Source organism: Ambystoma mexicanum, chromosome 12 (genome assembly GCF_040938575.1).
Source record: "Ambystoma mexicanum isolate Mex_15411 chromosome 12, UKY_AmexF1_1, whole genome shotgun sequence".
Taxonomy (NCBI): domain Eukaryota; kingdom Metazoa; phylum Chordata; class Amphibia; order Caudata; family Ambystomatidae; genus Ambystoma; species Ambystoma mexicanum.
Genome location: NC_090936.1, coordinates 931,540,193 through 931,564,230, shown reverse-complemented (window position 1 = coordinate 931,564,230; position 24,038 = coordinate 931,540,193).

Below are 24,038 nucleotides of genomic sequence, written 5' to 3'. Positions count from 1 at the left end.
TGCGTAGAGGTAACTCCTCCTTTTCCAATGTGACAACCCTGCCTGTAAGGTTGTTATCACGCAGCCTGATTTAGAATACACTGTCACTTCTACATCTTCAAATCTCTGAAGCATGGCAATAAGCGCCACTAATTCTGCACTAATTCTGCACCCTGCGCTGAACAATGTGAGGGCAATCTCACGCTCGTCACTACTTCAAATTCACCATTCCTTTTTAACTTTACTACTGCCGCCCTTGTATGCCATTCATTAGTTGTTTGATACATTTTTGAAGAACCATCAATAACAAGGACTCCCCCGTAACCCGCCTCCTTTGAGAGCATTTTCATGGGGAATATCATCATAGAATACGGTATAAGTTGTGCAGTCACGTACATAGTCCTCCTTTCTACTGGGTCTGCTATAATTGTGTCATGGCTGCGGGTCAAGGGCCATTATATGCCACAGGGTCCCAATGGACCCAGTCCTGGTGCCTTTGGCGCCAGACTCATCTGAAAGTGTGCTCTGCACACAGTGTACCTAAGGCACGTGCATCCAGGCCGGGCGTGGCCATCCACAAGCATTGGGAGCACATGTAGAAGTCTGAGGGAGTGTTAAGGTGGGGCCAGAGGGTGGGGCTGAAGGGGAATGGCTGGCGTAACGCTTACCGCCTTCTACAGATCCTTACCTGTTTCCAGTTCTGCATGCTTATCTTCAGTCTCCAGAACTCCATCCTGCAACCGCGCGCATTTTACCTGAGACCAGCTACGCCATCGCCTGAAGCTCTGCGAACCCAATCCCAACTCTGCAGCTACCGGACGCATCTTACCTGAGACCAGCCACGCCATTGCTCGAAGCACTGCTTACTCGATTACAACTCTACAGCTACCGCACGCACCTTACCTGACTCTGCTGATCCAAACCTTGCAGCGCCTTGCATTCTTACCTGTTCCGGATGCCCGACATCACCGGAGACATCCTCCGGCTCAGCCTTCTCACAGATTCTGCCATCGAGCGCTGTCAGGTCGAACCTGCAAGGGAGAAAACACAAGGTTAGCAACTGCATAAACTTTTAACGCTTAGCCGCGCAACCTACAAACCTTGCGTATCATCTGGAAACCCAACTCACGTTTCTAGTGGGGTCTTCTAAATCCCTGTTGGCTCCATTTTGGACTCCCTTCCATCACTGTGTCTCTGCGGGCCATCTTCATACCTAAAGGGGAAAAGAAAGGACATCACAATGTTACGGACAATAATCATTGGGAAAAACCAACACAAAAGGATACGAACAATAATCATTGCTAGAAAAACTTGCCTCCAAGGCGGGATTGGTCGCAGCCGGTCTGGACCACCACGCACAAGGAACAGTGACGCAACTTGGTCTACTTACGGCGCCCCTGCTGAGAGAAAGCAGAATAGAGAGCTCATCCTTACAAAACCACAGGTATGGTCACATGGGAAAACACATGCTCATCTCATTCTGGCACAAAGGGTGAGAGGGGGATCACAGTCCCACCACAGCATTCTCATTGCCTTCTACCTTCTCTCAGGGGTATAACCAGCAACCCGAGCAGCCCACACCACCGCAGTCAAGGGAGGAGCTCGAGCCAGGCAAGTCCAGAACTGGGAGGGCTCCAACCGTGCCCCAACTTCCCCACAGAGACCAGGTGAGCTTAACAAAATGTCACTGGATTCACTATTCAACATCTAACAATTTTGATTGCTGGATTCAAAATAATCACTTCGTATCCAGACGCTCTTTGTCTAGTCAATGTAATAATGCCAGTGTTTTAACCCACAGTTCTCTCATCTCAAAACGCTAACATTCTTGAATCTTTTGAATAAAAGCTACAGGGTCTTCATCCTCTCCCATTTTCCTAGTCATAATCGCACCCATGTTTGATGTGTCGGGATACTGTACTCTAAGCGCCCTCCATATGTCTGCCCTGCAATAATTAAATGGCGCTCTGTCATGTCATATTTTTGTGCTGTTACACTCGCATATCCTGTATGTTTCCAAATGCCGTCTGCTCTCTCTCCTAGAATAGCTGGCAATAGGCCTTTTATGTCACCCACTGCAAACGTCATTCCCACTGTCATTCTTTCTAATTCATTAATCCATTTTCCTGCACCTGCAGTCAAACTAGGTAATCTACATTTCAAATTCTCTTTATCCATTTGTGGCCGCAGAATATATTTTAGTCGTACTCCCTCTTTCTCTAATACTGGAAATTGTGTAAACCCTGGTCCAAAATCATATCCCTTTTGAACTTTGCGGCTTCTAGGTGGGGTAGTTTTGTCCATTCGTATTCTTCCTGGCAGTGGCCTTAACCTGCTTATATAAGGCGTGGACATAACTGGCACTACGCAACCGTGCTGTTGGTCACTCACAATATGGTGTACACTCTGGTGTTTTTTCTTTCGGGTCTTCTAACTAAATCTGACCACTTTAACCCTCTCTCTGTGTTTGGATCTATCAAAAACCATATGCCCCTTCTCTTTGCTCTTTCTCATTTTCCTCCCTTTCTTCATCAGACATCATTATACCCCAAATGATATGGCTATTAACCCTTTCCTCATCATCAAGATCTAGTCTACATAGGGACAGCGTTCTATGCTTGTCCATCGGTGCGTTATACATTCTATCTCCTGTGTCCTTCAGTGGAGATCCTGCAACGCACCTGATAGCCTCGTTACCACCCCCCTCTCTCTCATCTGCCTATATAGATCCTCAATCCTTTACCCTATACCGTCTGCCTCATGTTTGACGGCCCATGTCTGCATTCTCGGTATACCTTACAGCTCTCAGCGTGGCTATTGTGATTCTCTCTCTTCTTCCCATCACTCTTGTGCTTCAATGGGTATCATACTTCTATTAACAATATGATCTATTTCGTCATCTTTGTCCCCTACTCCTCCTCATTTCTTCTTCCCTTCTTCTTACCTATCTTTTCTCATCTTTCCCTCGCCTTCTTTGCAACCTACGTTCTTTCAATCTTTGGGCTTCTGTTTCTTCATGTTTCTTCTCTTCTATTCTCTCTCTTGTTTCTGTTCTTCATACCTTCTCTGTTATTCCTTTCCATTTACTTTTTTCCTTGTATGCCCTTTCTCGTTCGTTTTCCTTCTTTTCTTTCCTCTTTCTTCTCTCTCTTTAACATTGTCAATGCCCTTTCCGTCTAATTTAAGCAGTGTCTGTCCTCCTATCCACTCGTTATATATTATTGTCATTCCACTTGCTTTGTCTTTCTCTCTTTTGTCTCCTGACTTCCTCTTCTATTTCTATCTGTCTATCCCTTCTCTCATCGTGCTCTTTATGTTTGTTGTGTGTGGACATATATATTTACATTCTTTATTCTGACTTTCTTAAATGCTGTCTTCACTATTATAAGCGGGAGGTGCATATGTTGCATTAACATATCCTGCCGCTGCTTTTAATTTCTTTAGAAGATAGATTCCCTGTTTGTCTTCTGTTGTGCTATCATTTTTAGGAGGTGAAAGAGGCTTACGTCCTCCTCCTCTCTATGCTGATTGAGCATCTACTCCTTCTCAGGCAGGTCATCTCGCTCAATCTGATACATCTTCCATAGTTCTAAAACAGCTAACCTTTTCTGTAGCTTCTTCCCTGTATACGTACCATGCAAGTATGGTGTCAACTGCTCAATGCAGCAAGACCCTTCCTCACCACGCAGAACTGCCTTACTATTGCCAGGGCCACTATCAGTTCAAGACTGGACTATTGTAATGCTCTCCTCGGAGGCACATCCAGCAAAAACATTGCCAAACTCCAGCTTGTCCAACACAATGCACTTAGGGCCGCCACAGGATTTCCAAAAAAGGATCACACATCGGACCTTAGGAGACAGGTGCACTGGCTTCCCATTAAACAGAGACTTATCTTCAAAATCCTCTCCATTACCCACAAATGCCTCCATGATCTAGCGCCCCCTTACCTCACTCAGCGCATTTCCATGCCCACATCCACCAGGCCGTCTAGGCTAGCCTACACCAACCTGATCACCAAGCCCAAAACATGCAGAGTGCGTGCTGGGGGTTCCAGTTTCCCAGCTATCGCTGCCGCCCACTGGAACGCACTCCCCACTCACATCAGGGCTATGAACTCCCACTTGGCATTCCGCAAAGCCATCAAAACCAGTCTATTTGTTTGAAATGTTCATGCCTAGCATTTGCTTGGTACTTAACTGTAACGTATGTCTGCTTAATGTACTTGCAACCTACCACATATGATGTAACTAAGTAACCGCATGTTCCAAAGTCGTATTCTTGCCTATGTACACTTTCCTGAAAAAGCGCCTCAATGCCCGTGGGCTGTAGTGCGCTTTACAAATGTAAAAAATAAAAATAAATAAAAATAAATGTGTCGCAGTACTGCTTTTGATAACAAACCTTCCTGAGGCCACATCATGAGTGTTTTATTAGTTGTGCCTTTTACCCACTCAGCGTGATACTTTCTAATCATATGTCTGTATCCTGGTAATGTCCTGCATAGATGTAAAAGGGGAGTGTCCCTCATAATGACAAGTCGTTTTTAACTGTCAAAACTTACCAGGTTTTTTCATGTATTTTTTCATTAATCAGACTTCAACAATCACTTTAGGCCAGCACCATCAATCGATGCCCAATCCCAAAAAACAATTTCTCTAAACAATTTCCAAGCCTATGCAACAACATTCATTTGATCTCTTTATTTATCGTTTTTATCAATTCATACTAATCTATTTTTATTTTGATAATTTTAAGAATCGCATTTTATTCTAATTTTCCTCAAATACTACCCTCCTAGTTTTGATTGGTGCCAATCACTTGCTTTTCTAGGGCCTAATAATTTGACAATGTTTATTGCTATCGTTCTTATAGTTGTTAAGCTTTCAACCTATTTTATCACCACTAATACAAAACACGTCAATATATTTTTTACACTGATATTTTTTCATAAACCCCCCCAAAACACATGTGCCCACTTCATCTTCTCCTATTGTCCTGATAGACGTATCTCATCTCTATTTTACTCCATTTTGGAGTGTGTCGTGCACCCTTCTTTGACTGTAGCTGCAGGAATCCCTGAAATAGTACCCAGTTCTGGATTTGGTGCGGCCCCTTCTCCCTCCTTGAGGACAGGTATCTCCTTTTCCCTAATAAATCCTGTTATATTCCCCCTCTGTGTGTGTTTGTGTGTATGCGGCCGTGTAGTTATGGTTAAGTTGCTAAACCCAGAGGAAAACCACTTTTTGGGTGGCTTATAACTTCGCTCCCCAATCCTCACCAAAGTTTGCAAAAAAAAGTATATGGCCCGCTCTGAATTTCTTTAGCAAGTTTGGTGAGGTTTCGAGCTGGGGTGGCAAAGTTATAGGGGGGTCCCAAAAAATTATTTTTTTCCATGGACTGAATGGGCAAAAACATTGCACACGGCTACAGCCCAAACGGCTGGACGGATTCTAACCAAATTTGCGACAGGAGCGGGGGCTGGGTTCCAAAAGCGTGCTTTTGTGTGTTTGGTGGAAAGCGGAGCAGTACTTTTGTTGCAAAGAACTAAAATGTATGTCTCAAAAAATGTGTGATATCTGGCTATGCTGCGTGGACCCATTTCCCTGTTCACTCCGCGGACGAAAGTCTAATTGGCTTGCAGTATGCCGTGATGATGGCGAACATTGGACGCGGCCGGTGGTTGGTTTGCAGAGACGGGTGCTGTTGCGTCAATATTACGCCATGTGGTGGTGGGAAGAAGGCATGGAAAGGGTGGGGAGTGAGAAGTGCTTCATCTAAGATATGGCATTAGGTGGAAGAAGACAGTGGTGTGCCTGCAGTATCCGTGCGTACTGCGCAAATTTGCGGGTCCCTCCACAGGGGACTACCATGTGTGGTGAATGAAGGCAGCCTTCGTTACGGTACGATATTGTCATGATGCCTGCCCCCAGGCAGCTGGACCAAGCCCATCCGCCCCGGAAGCAGGCATCCAGACATTTGTTTAAACCTCAGAAGCCCCGGCTAGGGGCTATCTGGCTTCAGTCCTGGCGCCTTAGGTGCCAGGCTCATAGTTGGAATCAGTCCTGGCGCCTGAGGCGCCAGGCTCATAGTGATCACTTACCTCAGGCAGACCATGCTGCACATGCACCCAGGCCAACGTGAGACCTGGAAGGGACTATTTTTCCACAAGGACTACTTTTCACTCGGGTGTGGTTCTAGGGACTTCTTACCTGGGACTACTTTTGAAGCTATTTAAACCACGCCCGATCTACAACACACACTTCGCGTTATTCTGCATTTAGCAGCGTAACGCTCACCGTGCCTGCAAACCTGCATCCAGTCTTCTGCCACGCCCGTCTCGAACATGGAGCTCCTAGGAGAGAAAGGAAAATAGGAGAAGAGGTTAGCTTACGGATTTTAATCTATTCCTTACCTGATTTCGGATCTTGCATCACTCCGAGCCTGAAGGGACATTCTTTCGGCACGCATCATATTCCAGCTGCAGCGCCGCTCCATTTTCACCAGCCCACCGCATCTCCGACTCGGCGCTGCCTCCGTCATTTTCTTCCGTGATTTTCAACATCTGCGGAAAAGACAAGAAAATAGCAAGGTGAGCCTAAAGAGACTAAAAAGACAATCACTTTCATTACGAGACTCACCTGATTATCACCGGAGGCTTTATCCTTCAATATGCCACATCTTCTTATGCCGCATCTAGGAAAGAAGGAAAAGACAATGAGCTAAACTCATTCAACTTTACAGGATAGTTTGGGTGATACAGACTCTTACCTGAACGCCGCCAGCAACCTCCAGACAGGATTTGTCGCCGCAAATCAACAGGGGAGTGCAAGGGTGAACATTGGACATTTTGAACTCTTTAATCTTGGCAAACTCCTGAGTCAATAATCGTCCAGAACTCCAGCACCTGAAACCAGTGAAGCAACTGGTATCTACGCGCCCCTGCATGCCACGCAGGACGGAGAGCTCACCAATCAAAAACATAAGGTGAGGACACTGATTGGGAATATCGGAGGTGGCAAGTGGGGAGAGCGGGAACAGGGGAGGGGGTCTGCATTCACACCCAAAGGGCTAAATCCCTTTCTCCATCTACAGGAGAATACTTCTACGAGTCAAGCTTACAAGACTAAGGGGGTCCATCCAGACGGTCATCTTTGCCCTACGCTTCATGTTGGTGGAGGCAGCAGCTGTCCGGGTTCGATCTACACCCCTGTGGGAACCAGGTGAGCATAACAGAACGCAAAGACTATCTAAAAATCCCCACCCGGGCGTTATGGAAACCTCTGAAACCGACCAACTAGCCCAACTGTTAGGGGAACTTAGGGCAGCGGTGCACTCTGCACGCCAAGAGACTAATGCCCTCAGGAGAGAACTTATTTTGTCAAAGGAACACACTGGTGATCTTGCTAGACAACTGTTGCAAAGCCAAGCCGGCCAAACACCACTACTTGGACTCGGAGGGAATCTAGCTCCTGTCTCTTCGAGCAATCCTGTGCAAGTGGTTCTACCAGGGAGCATTCCTTTAGCTCCACCCGAAAGTTTTGCTGGGGACCCGAAAAGGTCCGCCGTGTTCATGAATCAGTGCCGCTTGCACTTTCTATGCAGACCGGGAGCTTTCCCAAACAACCAAGCCAAAGTAGCCTTTGTACTATCGTACCTTAGTGGCAGCGCAGCAGATTGGTCAATCCCGCTGTTCAACCAGGATGACCCTCTTCTTCGGGATTTTCAAGGTTTTCAATTGAGCATGGAAAAACTATTTGCCAGACATTTGCAGGGTCAGGCCCTGGATAACAAACTTTTATCCCTACGACAAGGCACTCAGGATCTGCTAACCTATATCGCAAACTTCAACAGGTTAGTGTTGGAAACCGGCTGGCCAGAGGAGAAAAGAATTACTTTATTTCATCGTGGGCTTCGGGGTGAACTCAAAGATGTTTTGGCCCAAGTTGTGAACCCACCTCAGGATTGCACAGAATATATAGACTTAGTAGTCCAGTTAGACCACCGACTTCAGAATCGAAAGGCTGATCGAGCTAAAATTGAGAAATCGAGTTCTGGACAAACCACATGTTACCTCCAAAGGAACTGAAACATCAGAACCCATGCAGATCGGGGGGGTTAAGGGACCCCTAACGCAAAAACATAGAGAAGGAAGATGACAAATGCAATTGTGCCTTTCTTGTGGGGCTTCAGGACATTTTCTAAGGGATTGCCCTATTAAACCATCCAAGAAAGTAGCCGGAGTAGCTGTTAGAAATCAAACAGAGCCTGAATCGGGAAACGACCGCGCCCGACAAGCATAGAGGTCCGCTTGCCGAGCTTGAAGAAGGACACTCAGACCTCGCATCTAATCATACCAATGGTCCTCATTGATCCAATACTTCCATCACGTATGCACGCAGAAAGGGCATATGTCGATAGCGGGGCTGTAGGAAACTATATGGACCATAAAGTGGTTTCTAGGATGAACCTATCTCTCTGCAAAAAGACCGCTCCGTATGTCGTCACCACAGTCGATGGAACTGAAATTGCCTCAGGGCCTGTAACTCATTCCACTACAGAGATGACATTGCTGGGTCAGGACGGGCATTGAGAGACTATTGTGTTTGATTTAATTAAAGCTCCACAGTTCCAAATAATACTGGGGATACCTTGGTTAGAAACACATAATCCTTGTATTGATTGGCGAGAGAAGAGAATAACCTTCCCGGTCTGTGCTCACATCTGCTACCCAAAAAAACCCTTGAACAAAGGCCTGGCCACAGTCACTACTCCAGTCGTGCAGTTACCTCAGGAATACCAAGAATTCCAGGACGTTTTCCAAAAAGAACAGGCAAATACCTTACCGCCACACAGATCATACGATTGTCAAATCGACCTCATACCTGGTGCACAACCCCCATGCAGCAGGATCTACGCCCTGACGGAACCCGAAAACCTGCACCTATGACAATATTTAGACCAATACCTTGCTAATGGCTTCATTCGTCCATCCAAGTCCCCTGTTTCCTCAGTTTTGCTCTTCGTACCGAAAAAGGAAGGTGACCTTAGAACATGTATAGACTACCGCGCATTAAATCAGATTACTGTGAAGAACCGATACCCATTGCCTTTGATCCCCGAGTTACTAGACCAGGTAAAGGATGCTTGCATTTACACTAAATTAGATCTCAGAGGGGCGTATCATTTCGTACGTGTAAAGAAGGGCGACGAATGGAAGACTGCCTTTCGCACCAAATACGGATTGTTCGAATATCAGGTGATGCCCTTCGTGTTGTGCAACGCACCACAGCCTTCCAGTATTTTATGAACGATGTCCTTCGTGAACTCATCGATGTTTGCGTAGTCGTTTACATTGACAATATTTTAGTGTACTCTTCCTCAGAATAAGATCATGTTGAGCATGTTCGAGCAGTCCTTCAGAAACTACGTCAGCACAAGTTAGTTGCGAAACTGGAAAAATGTGTTTTTCATACCACAGAAGTAGAATTCCTAGGATTTATCTTGACTCTAAAAGGAATCCGAATGGACTCTCGAAAAGTGGATGCAATCCTCAAATGGCCATCACCCAATTCAGTTAAAGGAGTACAAAGCATGCTCGGATTTGCTAATTTCTACCGCAGATTTATTCCAGATTTCTCACAGGTCGTACACCCCATCACAGCACTTTAGCGAAAAAACAAACGCTTCTTGTGGACCGAAGAGGCTGAAAGAGCCTCCGAGAGTTGAAGTCGAAATTCACATCAGCACCTGTCTTGAAGCATCCACGTCCCGAACTCCCATACATAGTGGAAACAGATGCATCCAGTTTAGCCATGGGAGCTGTCCTGTCCCAGAAGGATCCCGAAACCGGTCAACTTCATCCTGTAGCCTTTTGGTCCAGAAAGTTTTCGGCCCCCGAATTTAAACTATGCGGTTACCGATAAAGAATTGTTAGCCATCAAATCCACCTTCAAAGCTTGGAGACATTACCTTCTCGGTGCTAGGCACACCATCACAGTAATCACTGATCACAGTATTTAAAAACAGCCAAGGCCCAATCATCCCGTCAACTCCGATGGGCGCTATTCTTTGCCGAATTCGATTTCGTGATTACTTATCGACCTGGTTGCAAGAATGGTAAGGCAGATGCCTTATCCCAAATAGGAATGGGAGAAGCATTTTCAAACCCAGAACCAGTACCCATAATTCCAGGACAAAGAATCCTCGGCGTAACTACTTTACAGACTTTGGAAGATATTCATTTAAAGATCCAACAACTTTTCGATCCAACAGCCCTGCAGGACTGGGTAAAAAAGGGCCCAGATTATTCAGTCATTAATGAGTTACCTTACTATCAAGGGCGTCTGTTTTTACCACACAAGGAACTGCATGAACTGGTAATCTCCAATTACCATGATGCTTTGATGGAAGGACACCCAGCTATTGCCAAGACTGAAGCTAAAATTAAAAGACAATTCTGGTGGCCCACCTGGCGAAAGGACGTAAAGTCTTTTGTGTTGTCTTGTGGGATCTGCGCCCAAAACAAAAGTCAGAAGAAGAAACTGCCGGTCTTTTACAGCCTTTGGATGTTCCGCCCACACCTTGGCACACTTTGTCCCTAGACTGTATTACAGATCTACCTCCATGTAATGGGTTTAACACCATTCTAGTAGTTGTTGACCTTTTTTCCAAGATGTCTCACTTTATTCCTTTAAAGGGATTACCTTCTGCTTCAATTTTGGCTAAGGAATTCCTTGAAAACATCTTTCGAATACATGGATTTCCTTCTGTATTGGTGTCAGATCGAGGTAGTCAATTCATTTCGCAATTCTGGAAGAAATGTTGTCAACTAGCGCAAATCGACGTGAGATTATCTACTAGTCACCATCCCCAAACCGATGGTCAGACGGAAAGGACCAACCATACTCTGGAACAATACCTATGTTGCTTGTTACATCAGAGCGAAGGCAATTGGAAGAATATATTATGGATTACCGAATATGCTTACAATAACTCAGTACATTCAGGAACCGGAAAAAGCCCCTTTTATACCATTTATGGTCATCATCCTCGAACCTCAGAACTTGATTCGCCCCAGCACTTGGAAATGCCGGCAGTGACCCATCTGCACTCTACTATTACTCAAGCCTTTAAGGAAGCAACTGAACATTTGAAAAAAGCAAAGGAGAAATACAAGAAGAATGCCGATCAGCATAGGAGTGACGCTCCCCATTACCAGATTGGAGATCAAGTTTGGCTGGCTACCAGACACATACCTCTAGAATTGCCCTCTAGTATGCGGATCCATCCCGTCTTCCATGTTTCACTTCTAAAACCAGTTCAACCCGGAACAAGATTAGCCAAACCACCTGACCCCATCCTAATAGATGGAGAACCTGAATTTGAGGTAAAAGATATCCTGTACTCTAAGATAGTTAAATCTAAACTTTTTTATTTAATTGATTGGAAAGGTTATGGACCACAGGGAAGGTAATGGGAACCCAGTGACCACGTCCACACACCTCGATTAGTGAAGAAATTCCATCGGAACTTCCCAGACAAACCAGGGCCCAGAGGAAGAACAACCTTAGGAGGGGCCTTGGGGGGGGAGTGCTGTCATGATGCCTGCCCCCGGGCAGCTGGACCAAGCCCATCTGCCCCGGAAGCAGGCATCCAGACATTTGTTTAACCCTCAGAAGCCCCGGCTAGGGGCTATCTGGGTTCAGTCCTGGCGCCTTAGGCACCAGGCTCATAGTTGGAATCAGTCCTGGCGTCTAAGGCGCCAGGCTCATAGTCATCACTTACCTCAGGCAGACCATGCTGCACATGCATCCAGGCCAACGTGAGACCTGGAAGGGACTATTTTTCCACACAGACTACTTTTCACTCGGGTGTGGTTCTAGGGAATTCTTACCTGGGACTACTTTTGAAGCTATTTAAACCACGCCCGATCTACAACACATGCTTCGCGTTGTTCTGCATTTAGCAGCGTAACGCTCACCGTGCCTGCAAACCTGCATCCAGTCTTCTGCCACGCCCGTCTCGAACACGGAAATCCTAGGAGAGAAAGGAAAATAGGAGATAGAGGTTAGATTACGGATTTTAATCTATTCCTTACCTGATTTCGGATCTTGCATCACTCCGAGCCTGAAGGGACATTCTTTCGGCACGCGTTGTATTCCAGCTGCAGCGCCGCTCCATTTTCACCAGCCCACACCATCTCCGACTCGGCGCTGCCTCTGTCATTTTCTTCCATGATTTTCAACATCTGGGGAAAAGACAAGAAAATAGCAAGGTGAGCCTAAAGAGACTAAAAAGACAATCACTTTTATTATGAGACTCACCTGATTATCACCGAGGCTTTATCCTTCAATACGCTGCATCTTCTTACGCCGCATCTAGGAAAGAAGGAAAAGACAATGAGCTAAACTCACGCAACTTTACAGGATAGTTTGGGTGATACAGACTCTTACCTGAACACCGCCAGCAACCTCCAGACTGGATTTGTCACCGCAAATCAACAGGGGAGTGCAAGAGTGAACATTGGACATTTTGAACTCTTTAATCTTGGCAAACTCTGGAGTCAATAATCGTCCAGAAGTCCAGCACCTAAAACCAGTGAAGCAACTGGTATCTACGTGCTGCCTCTGCATGCCACGCAGGATGGAGAGCTCATCAATCAAAAACTTAAGGTGAGGACACTGGGAATATCGGAGGTGGCAAGTGGGGAGAGCGGGAGCAGGGGAGGGGGTCTACATTCACACCCACGGGGCTAAATCCCTTTCTCCATCTACAGGAGAATACTTCTACGAATCAAGCTTACAAGACTAAGGGGGTCCGTCCAGACGGTCATCTTTGCCCTACACTTCACATTGGTGGAGGCCACAGCTGTCCGGGTTCGATCTACGCCCCTGTGGGAACCAGGTGAGCGTAACAGATAGCTTGTGCGGCAACCTCTTACAGTGGTGACTAGTGGCAGCTCAATTGCAGAAGGGGAGTGCCTTGCACATGACATGAACATTGTAACAGAGTGTACACAGTGTGTTGCGTGTGGTAAGCCCGTAGCTCATTCGATGCATGGGTGGATGCCTTGCACCGACAACTATGTGCCATGGTTGCAAGTAGATTTGCCATTTGTGTGGGGTTCGTCTGCATTGCATACATTGTTGGTTCCATGGGTGTGGTGATTGTTAGCACATTCTACAGTGCTTACTCCATGGCTGCAGCTAATGGAGTGAACAGTCCTGCAGTGTGTGCACTGGGTGCAGTGTTGGAATATTGTCAGTATAGAAGAGGGTAGGGTTGAAGTGGATCTTCTATGTGCTTGGATACTCTTCTTTGTGCAGATTGCTGGGAGTAGGCCCAATGTTGTGAAGATTTTGTGGTTTGGTTGGCAGTGACACAATACTTTTTGAATGGACGTGGGTAGGGGTGCTGGAGGCTGTGGTATGTGTGTGGATTCTGGTAACTGTTACAGGTTTCCATGCATCGCTGTGTTATGGTGCCTTGGTTGGGTATAAGTGCTGCTGGCTATGTCACTTTGTGGATTGTGGTATCTGGTCACATGTTCTCATGCATGGCTCCATTATGTAGTGCTGGGTGTGGGCAAGCAGTCGACTCTTGTGTGCATGGCCAAAGTCGTGATGGGTGTTGCTCTGGATGATTTTGGATGTTGAAATCATGGATTCTTTTGCAGATCTTTGTGCTGGAGGTGTTTTGGAAGCACATGTGATGTGCACTCAGAGTGTTTAACGGTAAATATGGAGTGCTGTACAGAAATTATAATGTTGGATGCAGAGGTCTTGGATGTGATGCTGCATGCATGTGTGAATATTTCACAGAACCCAATGAGGGAGTGCTGGAAAAAGAACAGTGGAAAGGGGAGAAGAACTGTCCCTGCTTTATTGGGGCGCAGCCCACGCTGTAGCTGGGAAAGCACACTTGCCACATCCTGCCATTCTGGGCATGGTGGGCATGGAAATGGCACTGTGGGGATTATCCAATCCGGTGTTCAGTGTGTGGTTCACACGAAGGGGCGGTACTATTTTTTTCCCAAAACTCTGTGTAATAAGGTTGGTAGAGATGAAGAGACGCACACTGCTGATCGTGGGTGATACCTTTGTGCATGATCTGCACAGGTATGCAGGGCAAAGAGGCGTTGCTGGTAATTTCGGGTTGGAAGGAGTGGACGCTTTGTGGGGCAGTCTCTAGGAGTGCAGTTTCGGCGTGATGGTTCGCCGTTGCAGATATGTGGCCTCTGTCGCTACTGTTCAAGTTGTCGTGGTGCATTATGGAGGTCTACATTTGGGTTACATGTCATGTGGACGTTTGTTCTGTCACCTGAATAAGTTGATGAATGCAGTGATGCAGATTTTTCCCAAAGGCAAGGTCGTTTTCTCATGCATTCGACCAAGAGGAGTATGGGACCATGGCGGTGTATTTTTTCCCCAGCCAGAACTCGGAAGGAGTCTTATAAACAGAAGTATGTGGGCATTTATGTGCACTGATGGGATGTTCTCCACCCACTATGAGATCATGAAGTCGCAAAATATACACTGCTTCCATGCAAATGGCATTTCTTTGAACGCCATTGGCAATGCTATTTTCTTTTACACTGTGCAAGAAGCGTTGACTATAATTCGGTAAAAATTTAAGGAGGAGAAGCAAACAGAAACACATACAAAGAGAAAAAGCAAAAAAGGTTGTTTGCAAGCATGTAAGAAAATACGAAAAATAAATAAATACATCTTTTCAGAGCACCACTAAAGACCCAATTGCCAACCCTGTTTCACATTCCCCCCCTCCCCCAACCCGTGCCTAGCATAATGACTCAGGATGACACGTGCCACATCCGGGCCGTTTCAGGATGGCAGCCATGGAAATGGGACTGTGGAGGCTAAGGCATTGATCAATAAGGTTTCTTGTTGTGGTGTGTATGCAAAAACTGTGGCAGAATGTCTATTTGTACAGAGAAATGCATTAGGCTATGGTTGAGGTGTGCAAGGTAAGGGCCAGGCAAGGCTATGGTTGAGGTGTGCAAGGTAAGGGGCAGGCATCTGTTTGTATGCATGCACTGTATGTACTTGCTTGAAGTTGCTAACATACATTCAGTGCTGCTTTTGTGCAATCATTTTTTCTGAATTTTGCAGTATATGGTTTACTGTGGAAAAAAATGCTGTGAAGTGGAAAAGGTAAGTGGCAGGCATCCTGTTGTCATGAATGCAATGTGTGTATGATATGATATGATGCGATATGGCATTTATAACGCGCCTATACACAAATGTTTCAAGGCGCGACGAGGCAAGGGAGGGGGAACAGAGGGGAGGCAGAGACAACAATCCTACTAGGCCAGGTGTCAATCAGATTGCACTAGTGCATGGGTAGGGAGAGGGGAAAGTGCAGTACGTGGGAAGAAGAATAAATGATAATAAGTAAAAATATGTCCTGCTGGTGGCAAGTGCAAGGATAAGTGCAGACAGCAGGTGGTGGTGGGACTGTTAGGGATACAGAAAACAGTCCCCAAGTGCGGGGGTTGCCAGAAAGGCAGTGCAGGGTGCGACTGGTGGGGAGAGGTGGCCTGGGCCCAAGATCAGAGGGTGGCCAGGTAACCAGTGCAGAATCAGTTTCAGCCAGGAAGTCAGCAGGGGAGAGGAGGAGAAAAAGCCAAAGCAAAGAGAAAGGTTTTGAGGTGCTTCCGGAACTGTAGATGGTTCTCAAGTTTCAGGGAGGCTGTTCCAGAGGGAGACCCCAGCCGAAGAAAGAGATCTACCACCAACTGGTTGCTTGGAGAAGCGACTGACCCTGTGGGAGTTGGAGGCGGATGAGGGAAGTGCTTGAGCAGGGAGATATTTAGGAAGTGAGAGTTGAAGGTGTTGAGGCCCCAGGGCCCAGCAGGCCTTGTGGATAATGCAGAGGGGTTTGACCTTATCCTCGCAGCCACTGTGAGCTAGTGCAGACATTTCAGTCTGTAATGCTAGTGTGAAAAATGCAAGCCAGAATAACATGGCGTCGATGCGCAGCCATTTTGAACACTTGTCCCCAATTGCATGTAATAAAGTCGGCGTTTCAGCGGGCTTCACAGAATGAGCAACTAGCAGGGAAAACCGAGCACGGTCACAAAATATTATGTGAGAGGACTAACTGCAGAGACTAGTTATTGTATTGTAGTTATTGTATTGTCCACTGAAGGACGAACACAGAAGGGGAGTCAAAGCGCACTGCAGGTGCATGATAAGGGGTCTGGGAATGCATGCAAGAGAGAGGGGCGCTGGGTTTTTCCACTTCTAACTGGATTTTTCCACCCTCTCTCTCTTCGACTTGTTGTCTGCCTTTCGGCCAAGGCCAGAGCGCAATTGGGAAGGGCAGGGGATACCCCCATAAAGGAGAGGGCATCATGGAGAAAGTTAGTTGGATGTTAAACCCTGGGTGTTGCAGTCTCGCTGAAAGGGAGGACGCTCCGCTTCGGACCCCGTTAGACGCAGTAATCTCTTAGGCTACCTGCTGAGGGACTAAGCAGTGTTGCTGGTGGCCAAGATTAAGTTTTCTTCTGCCTTCTTATTAACAGTGAAGTGACCTTTATTTTAATATGTATAAATATATCTATGTGCTTTCTTTTATATGTTAGATGGGTTAAATAAAGGGCCCATAATGAGCCATTTTATAACTCTATATGATGTATGTGTGTTTCTTCTGCTAGTCTGACTCCAATTACTTAAGAGCTAGGGAGACGTAAGGATTAGGGTCTTTTCCCCTTAGGGCCAAAAAGATGAAAAAAACAGTCCCGGAGAGATATGATCGCTGGGCTTGAGGCCAAGGACAAGTTGCACAGTTATGTTCTGGATGAGTTGCAGAGGGTGGAGAATAGAACCAGGCAGATTTAGAAAGAGGCTGTTGCAATAGTCCAGCCTAGAGAGAACCACAGCTGTGGAGACAGTGAGCTTTTGGGAACTTGGTTTAGGTTAGTAAGATCCATTCATTGCTGGTTTTGGTGCCATATTTTTATGATTTATGTAGGAGATGGGAGTTCCTGGTTTGATATTACAATGGGTGATATGGGTAAATGAAAATGTTAAAAGCATAGACCATTGAAGTGCCACTTGATGGTAGGTGATGGGAGAAAAATACTGCATGTACGGGACGTTAAGTGGCAGATACTGTGCTCAGACCACGTATAACAGAGTTGTAAACAAACTGCAGAAAAAGTATTCATACCTCTGATTTGTAGTGATGGGTGCTCATGTGGATGAATGTGGATGCAGGAATCTTGCATAGTTTTAGTGAACTTTCTACTGGACGTGCTTTTGAATGACACGACACTTGCAGTCTGAATGTGTAACGGTACATATGAAGTGTTGTACAGAACTGACAGTGTTAGATGCTGAAGTATTGGATGGGATTGGTGGATGTGTGTGTGACTATTTAACAGTACCCAATGAGGTAGTGCTGGACAAAAAATAGTGGAAAGAGAAGAACTGCTCCTGCTTTACTGGGGCGTGGCCCTCCCGGTACTTGGGGAAGCGAACGTGCCACAGTCTGCGCTTCTCAACATGCTGGCCAATGGAAATGGGTCTGTGGGGATTATCCAATCAGGTACTGAGGGGGTGGCTCACAGGAAGGGGCAGTAATACTGTTTTTCATTACTCTGCGTAGTGAGGCGGGCTGACATGAATAAACGCATTGTGTTGATTTTGGGTGATGCCTTTGTGATAGATCTGCACAAGTATGCCCAGGAAAGACGGTTTGATGGCAATTTCAGTTTGGAAGGAGTGGACACATTGTGGTGCGCTGTCCATGTCTGCAGTTTCGCCGATATGCATGCACTTTGCAGACACGTGCCCAGTTTTGCTACTGTTCATGCTGTCGTTGTGCACTATGGCGGCATGCATTTGGGTAACATGGCTGGTTCCATTGACTGAAGAGGTTGCTGAATGCAGTGAAGAGGCTTTTTCCCACTGCCCAGGTGCTTTTCTCATCCATAACACCAGGAATTGTATGGGACAATGCTAATGTATGTTGTTCCCAGCCAAAGGTTGGAAGGTGTCTCATCAACAGAAGCATGTGTATTTTTTTGTCCGCTGGTGGGATGTTCTATGATGAATGCTGCAGACAATGCCTACGTTTCTACATGAGTTGGTTCATGTACTGGAAATAACTCTGTAATGCAATGGTGTTGATAGCAATGCATTGGTAAATGAACTGGTTATCTCATGATAGTTCTTCCAATGATCTATGATAGTTTTCCGCCAACATTACAATGACAATCCCTTGTGGAGGCTGTTCATGAAAACTAAATACACATGTGATGTCATCAGTCATGTCATCAATGACATTTGTGATGTCATCTTTGATGTCATGGATGTTAATCCCTGCAGTGCACAGTGGTAGCACGAGTTATGGTTGATTAGCTTACCATAACTGGTGAATTTGTGAGGGTTTTCGGTTTTACCTGTAACCATAACGTCCCTGTGACAACGTTTTTCCATTGAATTTCATAGGTTTTTTAGTAATGCAACTTAAGCATAACGCTCCTTTAACAACATTTTTTCAGTGATATATATATATATATGCAATATGACCCCTCCCCTTTTATTTGCCACTTTTCAATGCTTCTACCCACATCCATTATACAGTTTGAGCCCTTCGATATCGCCTCTCCCCCAATTGACCACTTCACCTTCAGTCCATGGGGCGCCTGCGGGGACCAGATATGAATTTTATCAACGGTGCACCTGCCAACTGTCTCAGGTCACACGTGTTGCATTAGAGCTCTCCACAGGAAACTCTGCGGTCTTTCGGCTAATGCTTGAAAACGTCAAGCATCTGAGGGTCTGAATCTGAACCATGGGCAGTATGTGATTATAATAATAAATAATCTCAGACGCAAATAACTGGACAGAGTGAAAGAATATGGCAAAATACTACTTTATTATCAGTTCAATAAAGTAGGGAAACTTGGCGAACAACAAATCGTAGTCCACACAGACTCAATTACATTTAGGTTACACAAAGGCTTTATACCTCGATGTGCGTCAGCTATGATGTCAAATAATAAAACCTATTGGAGAGAGGAATTGGTTAGGGGAACATATCTACTTATAGTTTCTATAAGTGTTAGTAGCATCACCTTTGAAGACGATATCACCTCTCCTTTGGCCTACAACATGAAACCACATTCTAAAGCTATCATTTTAGGTGATTTTAACCTTGGCCTGAACGATCCTTCTTATACATAGGCAAGTTCTTTTGCTGACTCTAAGAAAGCCCAAGGCTTCTCCCATCGCATCAGCACATCAACACATGAAAAAGGTCAGACCTTAGATTGGATTGTCGATATTAACTGCACCACAAATATATCTAACACTCCATCACCTTGGTCTGACCACAACACCATAATATTATCTACCACTATAACCACCAAACGTACCAAAATATCCCCTCAATCACCATTGCCCCATCTAGAAGTTCTAAAAACATCAGTCGGGACAACATGCTCCCCCTCCTAACACCACTAACTAAGGCTAACTACCTAGAGGACGACCCATCCTCATTAGTCACATTATACAATAAAAGTCTGCTAAATGCTATGGACATAATCGCTCTTCTGAAATCTGAGAAAATGAAACCCAAAATTCATACCAATACATGGTTCACCTCTGAACTACAAAATCTATGCGCATCTAAAAGATCTGCTGAATGTATCTGGCGGAAATCGTCAACACCCTCTAACAAAGCCATTTTCCAGACTCTGGCCAATAATTACAAGGAAGCAATCACTAAAGCCAAAAGTAATCTCTATAATACCAGAATCCAAAATGCCCAATCACATCCCAGAGAACTATTTGCCATCCTCCGAGAGCTTGAATCACCTGCCCCAGCTCCCGACCACACTATTAAAGAACAACCATGGTGCACTTATGTTCAAAAAGCACTAGCAGACGAAATTACCCGCTTGCAAAATAAAATTGAAACAAAAAAATCGTTACTCAATCTTGATCTGGAACAACAACCCACACCGGTAACCTCAGAATCACCCTTACTTAACAAATTTGCATTTAGGCTAGTAACCACAACAGAAACTATCAATATCATTAAAGGAATTAAACCTTCTAGATGCAAAGGCGATACCTGCCCAGTCACACTGGTAAAAGAATGCGCACAGGAACTAGCTCCTCTCATCGCCGCTGTCATCGATAGCTCATTCGCTTCCAGTTCCATACCGGACGACCTAAAAGAAGCCTGGGTGTTACCTTTATTAAAAAAACCTACCCTATACCCTAACATTCCAACCATATTTCGGCCTATCACGATAGTACCTTTCCTTCTAAAATTCCTTGACCGTGCTGCTTATCTGCAGATCCAACAATTCTTACAAGCCAACAAACTGCTAGGCCTAAGACAGTCTGGGTTTAGATCTGGGCATGGTACAGAGACAGCCCTTTTGGACCTAAAAATACAGATGGACCAATTCAAAGACAGAGGAGACCTTTGTATCCTTCTTCTACTAGACCTCTTTGTTGCGTTTGACCTAGTCAACCACAAAACCTTATGCCAGCACCTCGAAACCGCAGTCCAGTTCTCACCATAAGCTATTAAATGGATCGAATCCTTTCTTTCCAACCGCACAATGAGAGTCTTCTCATCCACAGCAGCAACCTCCCCCACCCCTGTAACTTGCGGTGCTCCACAAGGATCATGTGTATCACCAACACTGTACAACGCATTCACAAAGCTCTTTTTCGACAAACTAGATAACATGGGTATTACATATACCAATTACGCGGATGACACGCAAACACTAATCCCAATATCTGGATGTCATTACACCGACACCCACAACATTAACAAAATATACCTCGCCATCCAGGCCTTGATGGGCCAAAATGAATTATGCCTTAACAATGACAAAACAGAGCTCATCCTAATAGGAAATAAATCTAAACTTGACAACCTGCCAAAACAATACAAAGCCCTTAACATTGACGGCAACAAGATCCAAGTTGCCAAAGAAATAAAAACACTGGGGGTTTACATTGACTCATCTCTCTCCCTCACGAGACAGGTCAATGCCATTGTCTCATCTCCAGCCTATACTTCCAAACTCATTAGATCCAGCAGACCTTTTCTCTCAACCGATAACAGTGTCACACTAGCAAGAGCCCTGGTCCTCTCCAGGATAGATTATTGCAACTCACTATTTGCAGGAACCAGCACGAGAAACATCATAAAACATCTTTAATTGTTTCATCTTTAATTTTTTCATCTTTTCATCTTTAATTGTTGAATACTTGGCATTCCCAAATGTTCGCTCATTTACTTAATCTAAGAGATATATTTCCTGTGTACATTGCTTATCCTCGTCTTTCTTTGCACCCTGCAATTGCTGCTTGCTGTGGCATCCTTGATCTCTGTCCAACAGCTGTTCTTTGTTCATGCACACATTTGTATTTCCAGCGTCTGTCAGCTCTACAGCCCTGGTCTGTTTCCTAAAAGCTTTTCGCTTACTATTATTCAGAGCCGACGTCTTTTCAACATGGCCGCTTTACCCATGTAATATTTTCTACTGTAGAAAGCTTCTATGTGACTCATCTACCTTGCGTATTTGCGTATATACATTTACTACTCATCTGGTTACTTATCATCTTTTGTATATATGGTTTCTTCTCACTCGTTTAATTTACTTCTTCAGTCACATCTTCATTCTTTAAGTATTCTCATATCGTTTCAGTGCATTAAATCTTCTCCCTATGACATCACTTAGCACCTGTCAGATTTCCTTTATAGCTATTCAATGTTCAGTGGTGAAAATGCGGTATTATAATGATACCTGGTATCATGCACAGTGTTTTCATCCAGTATGTTGGAGGTGAGGGGGCGGTTTCTATTAGTGATGTACATGTCTGCTTCTCTACAGAGATCTCGCTGAGTGGTTCTGAACTCGCTCCATCTCACCCTATTTGTATGGGCTCAACAATCTCCATGTTGACAGTGCATTATCCCATTATTATTTTGTTCTTATTACTTAAACGCCAAACCAGATTACTGGAGGTCATTTTGACCGTTACCAGAACATAACTACCAGAGAGTCTACCAACCCATACCAATCCAGAATTCAAAACTCCAGTACTTTGCAAATTTATATCAGGACACACATATATCATTCTGAGAATCATAGCAACAAGCCAGTCAAAGAGGAACAATAACACCAGATAACCAACCCATAACCTGCAACCTATGTTAGCATAACTCTGAACCAATTCTGTCTATTGTGTTGTCATTGTGAAGCCCCTCATCTCCTCTGAGTAGCCCACACAGGCGCACCACTTATGGTCTACAAACCACCCTTTGCAGTTTTAGTAACCATGATGCCTTACCTCTTACATGTGCACTGGCGAGTTGGAGAGGAGACAGTGCGCATGTTTGGCAGTACATTCGCCTTGTGCGACAGCTCTGAGTCTGCGTGCCAAATTGCCAGAGAGGCCAGGCTCACATATCTATTGCGAGTGATGACAAACAGAGGCATCCTTTATTCATTGGCTGGCAAGTCAAGTAAAACTGCATCCTTCACCTAATAGAGCCCCGCCTGAATGACATTACCCAGACCCCTCACTTTTATGGAGCATCTATCACCTGAGCTAGGAAAGATCGCGAAAAATGACTATTGGGTTTTACAACACACTTATCCCGCCTACTGCCAAAATTATGGACACATTAATTACAGAGCAGTCAGTCTTTTATGTTTATTTGCACTTGTGACATCATATGTTGTCTTCCGATCCCTGCCGAGGGGCCTTGGACCTTCATACCCATGACTATTCCCATCGGAAATGAGCAGTGATATTCTTCTGACCAGTCCAAACTGGTTTAGTCCACCGCAGGGGCCTTCTTTCTTGGCCCAGTTACCCCAGTTGGCCAGCGACTTAAAGTACAGTTCATAGAGCACATGCTCGATTGTGTCCACTGTCATGAAAGTGTGGCAAAGCCAAAAGGGGATGGGGAAGCATAGGAAAAAGAGCTAAATAAATCAAAGGAATCAAGATGGGTTTCATACGACTTCTCTTAAAGAAGCCCACACTTGACCCATAGGAAAAAACTAACTACAGACCCATCACAAGCTTCCTTTTCATTGGGAAACTCATTGAAAAAGTTCTCACATCACAACTACTGGCTAATATCAAACCACTTAGCCTCTTCTGTAACTACCAAATCGGTTTTTAGCCCGAATGCAGTACCGAGACTACCACCATCCAAGTGGTGGACCACACATTGCATTCTGTGTTCTTTCCACAGTGGTTTGTTTTGTAGTGTATTCCATTTGGTTATTTATGAATATGATGCGTTTAATAAAAGTATATTTATTTTCGTAGAACCTTAATTGGACATTCCTTTATTTTGGACTGTTGTACTTTGCTGTTTGGGTCACTACTGGATCACATTTACACCCCTCTTGAGAGTTATAGCCTTCCCGCGGCCCACTTTACCTCAAAAGATGACAAAGGATATCTCTTAATCGTGCCTTTATGATTGGGATCATTCTTGTTTTGTAGAAGTGTGAGAGAGGAGTAGGTGGTTTTGCTACTATTCATCCTTGTACCTGTGTGGGACAGAAGTAATGCTGTCATAGTCGATGATGTTGAATGCACCTGAGAAGTCTCACAGGATTAGGGCACAAGTCCCCCTTGCGATGAAATGCAATGTGATATGATATGATATGATATGATATCGCGTTACAAATGCCAGGAATCCTGGCTGTCTTGGCTCTTAGGTGCTGTGAGACCCAATCTAGGGACTCAGGCTTCCAAACATGGGCAATGCTGGCACATACTGGCAGGTCTCCTTCAACACAGTGAGGTCCTGGACACCAGTAAGGCTGGCAGAGGCAGGTCTTGCTCTAGTAGAATATCACCCCCAATGCGCCCTGATGATGGTTAGGGAGCGCAGTTTGCCTGTGCCTTGGACGCTCAATCTCCACCTCACTTGCATAGTGATTCGAAGGAGGAGTTAGAGACTCCTTTTAACAGGCAAAACCCACAGGTGATGGGACTAAAGCAAGCCTGTTTTAAGGAGTCCATTCCCTGTCC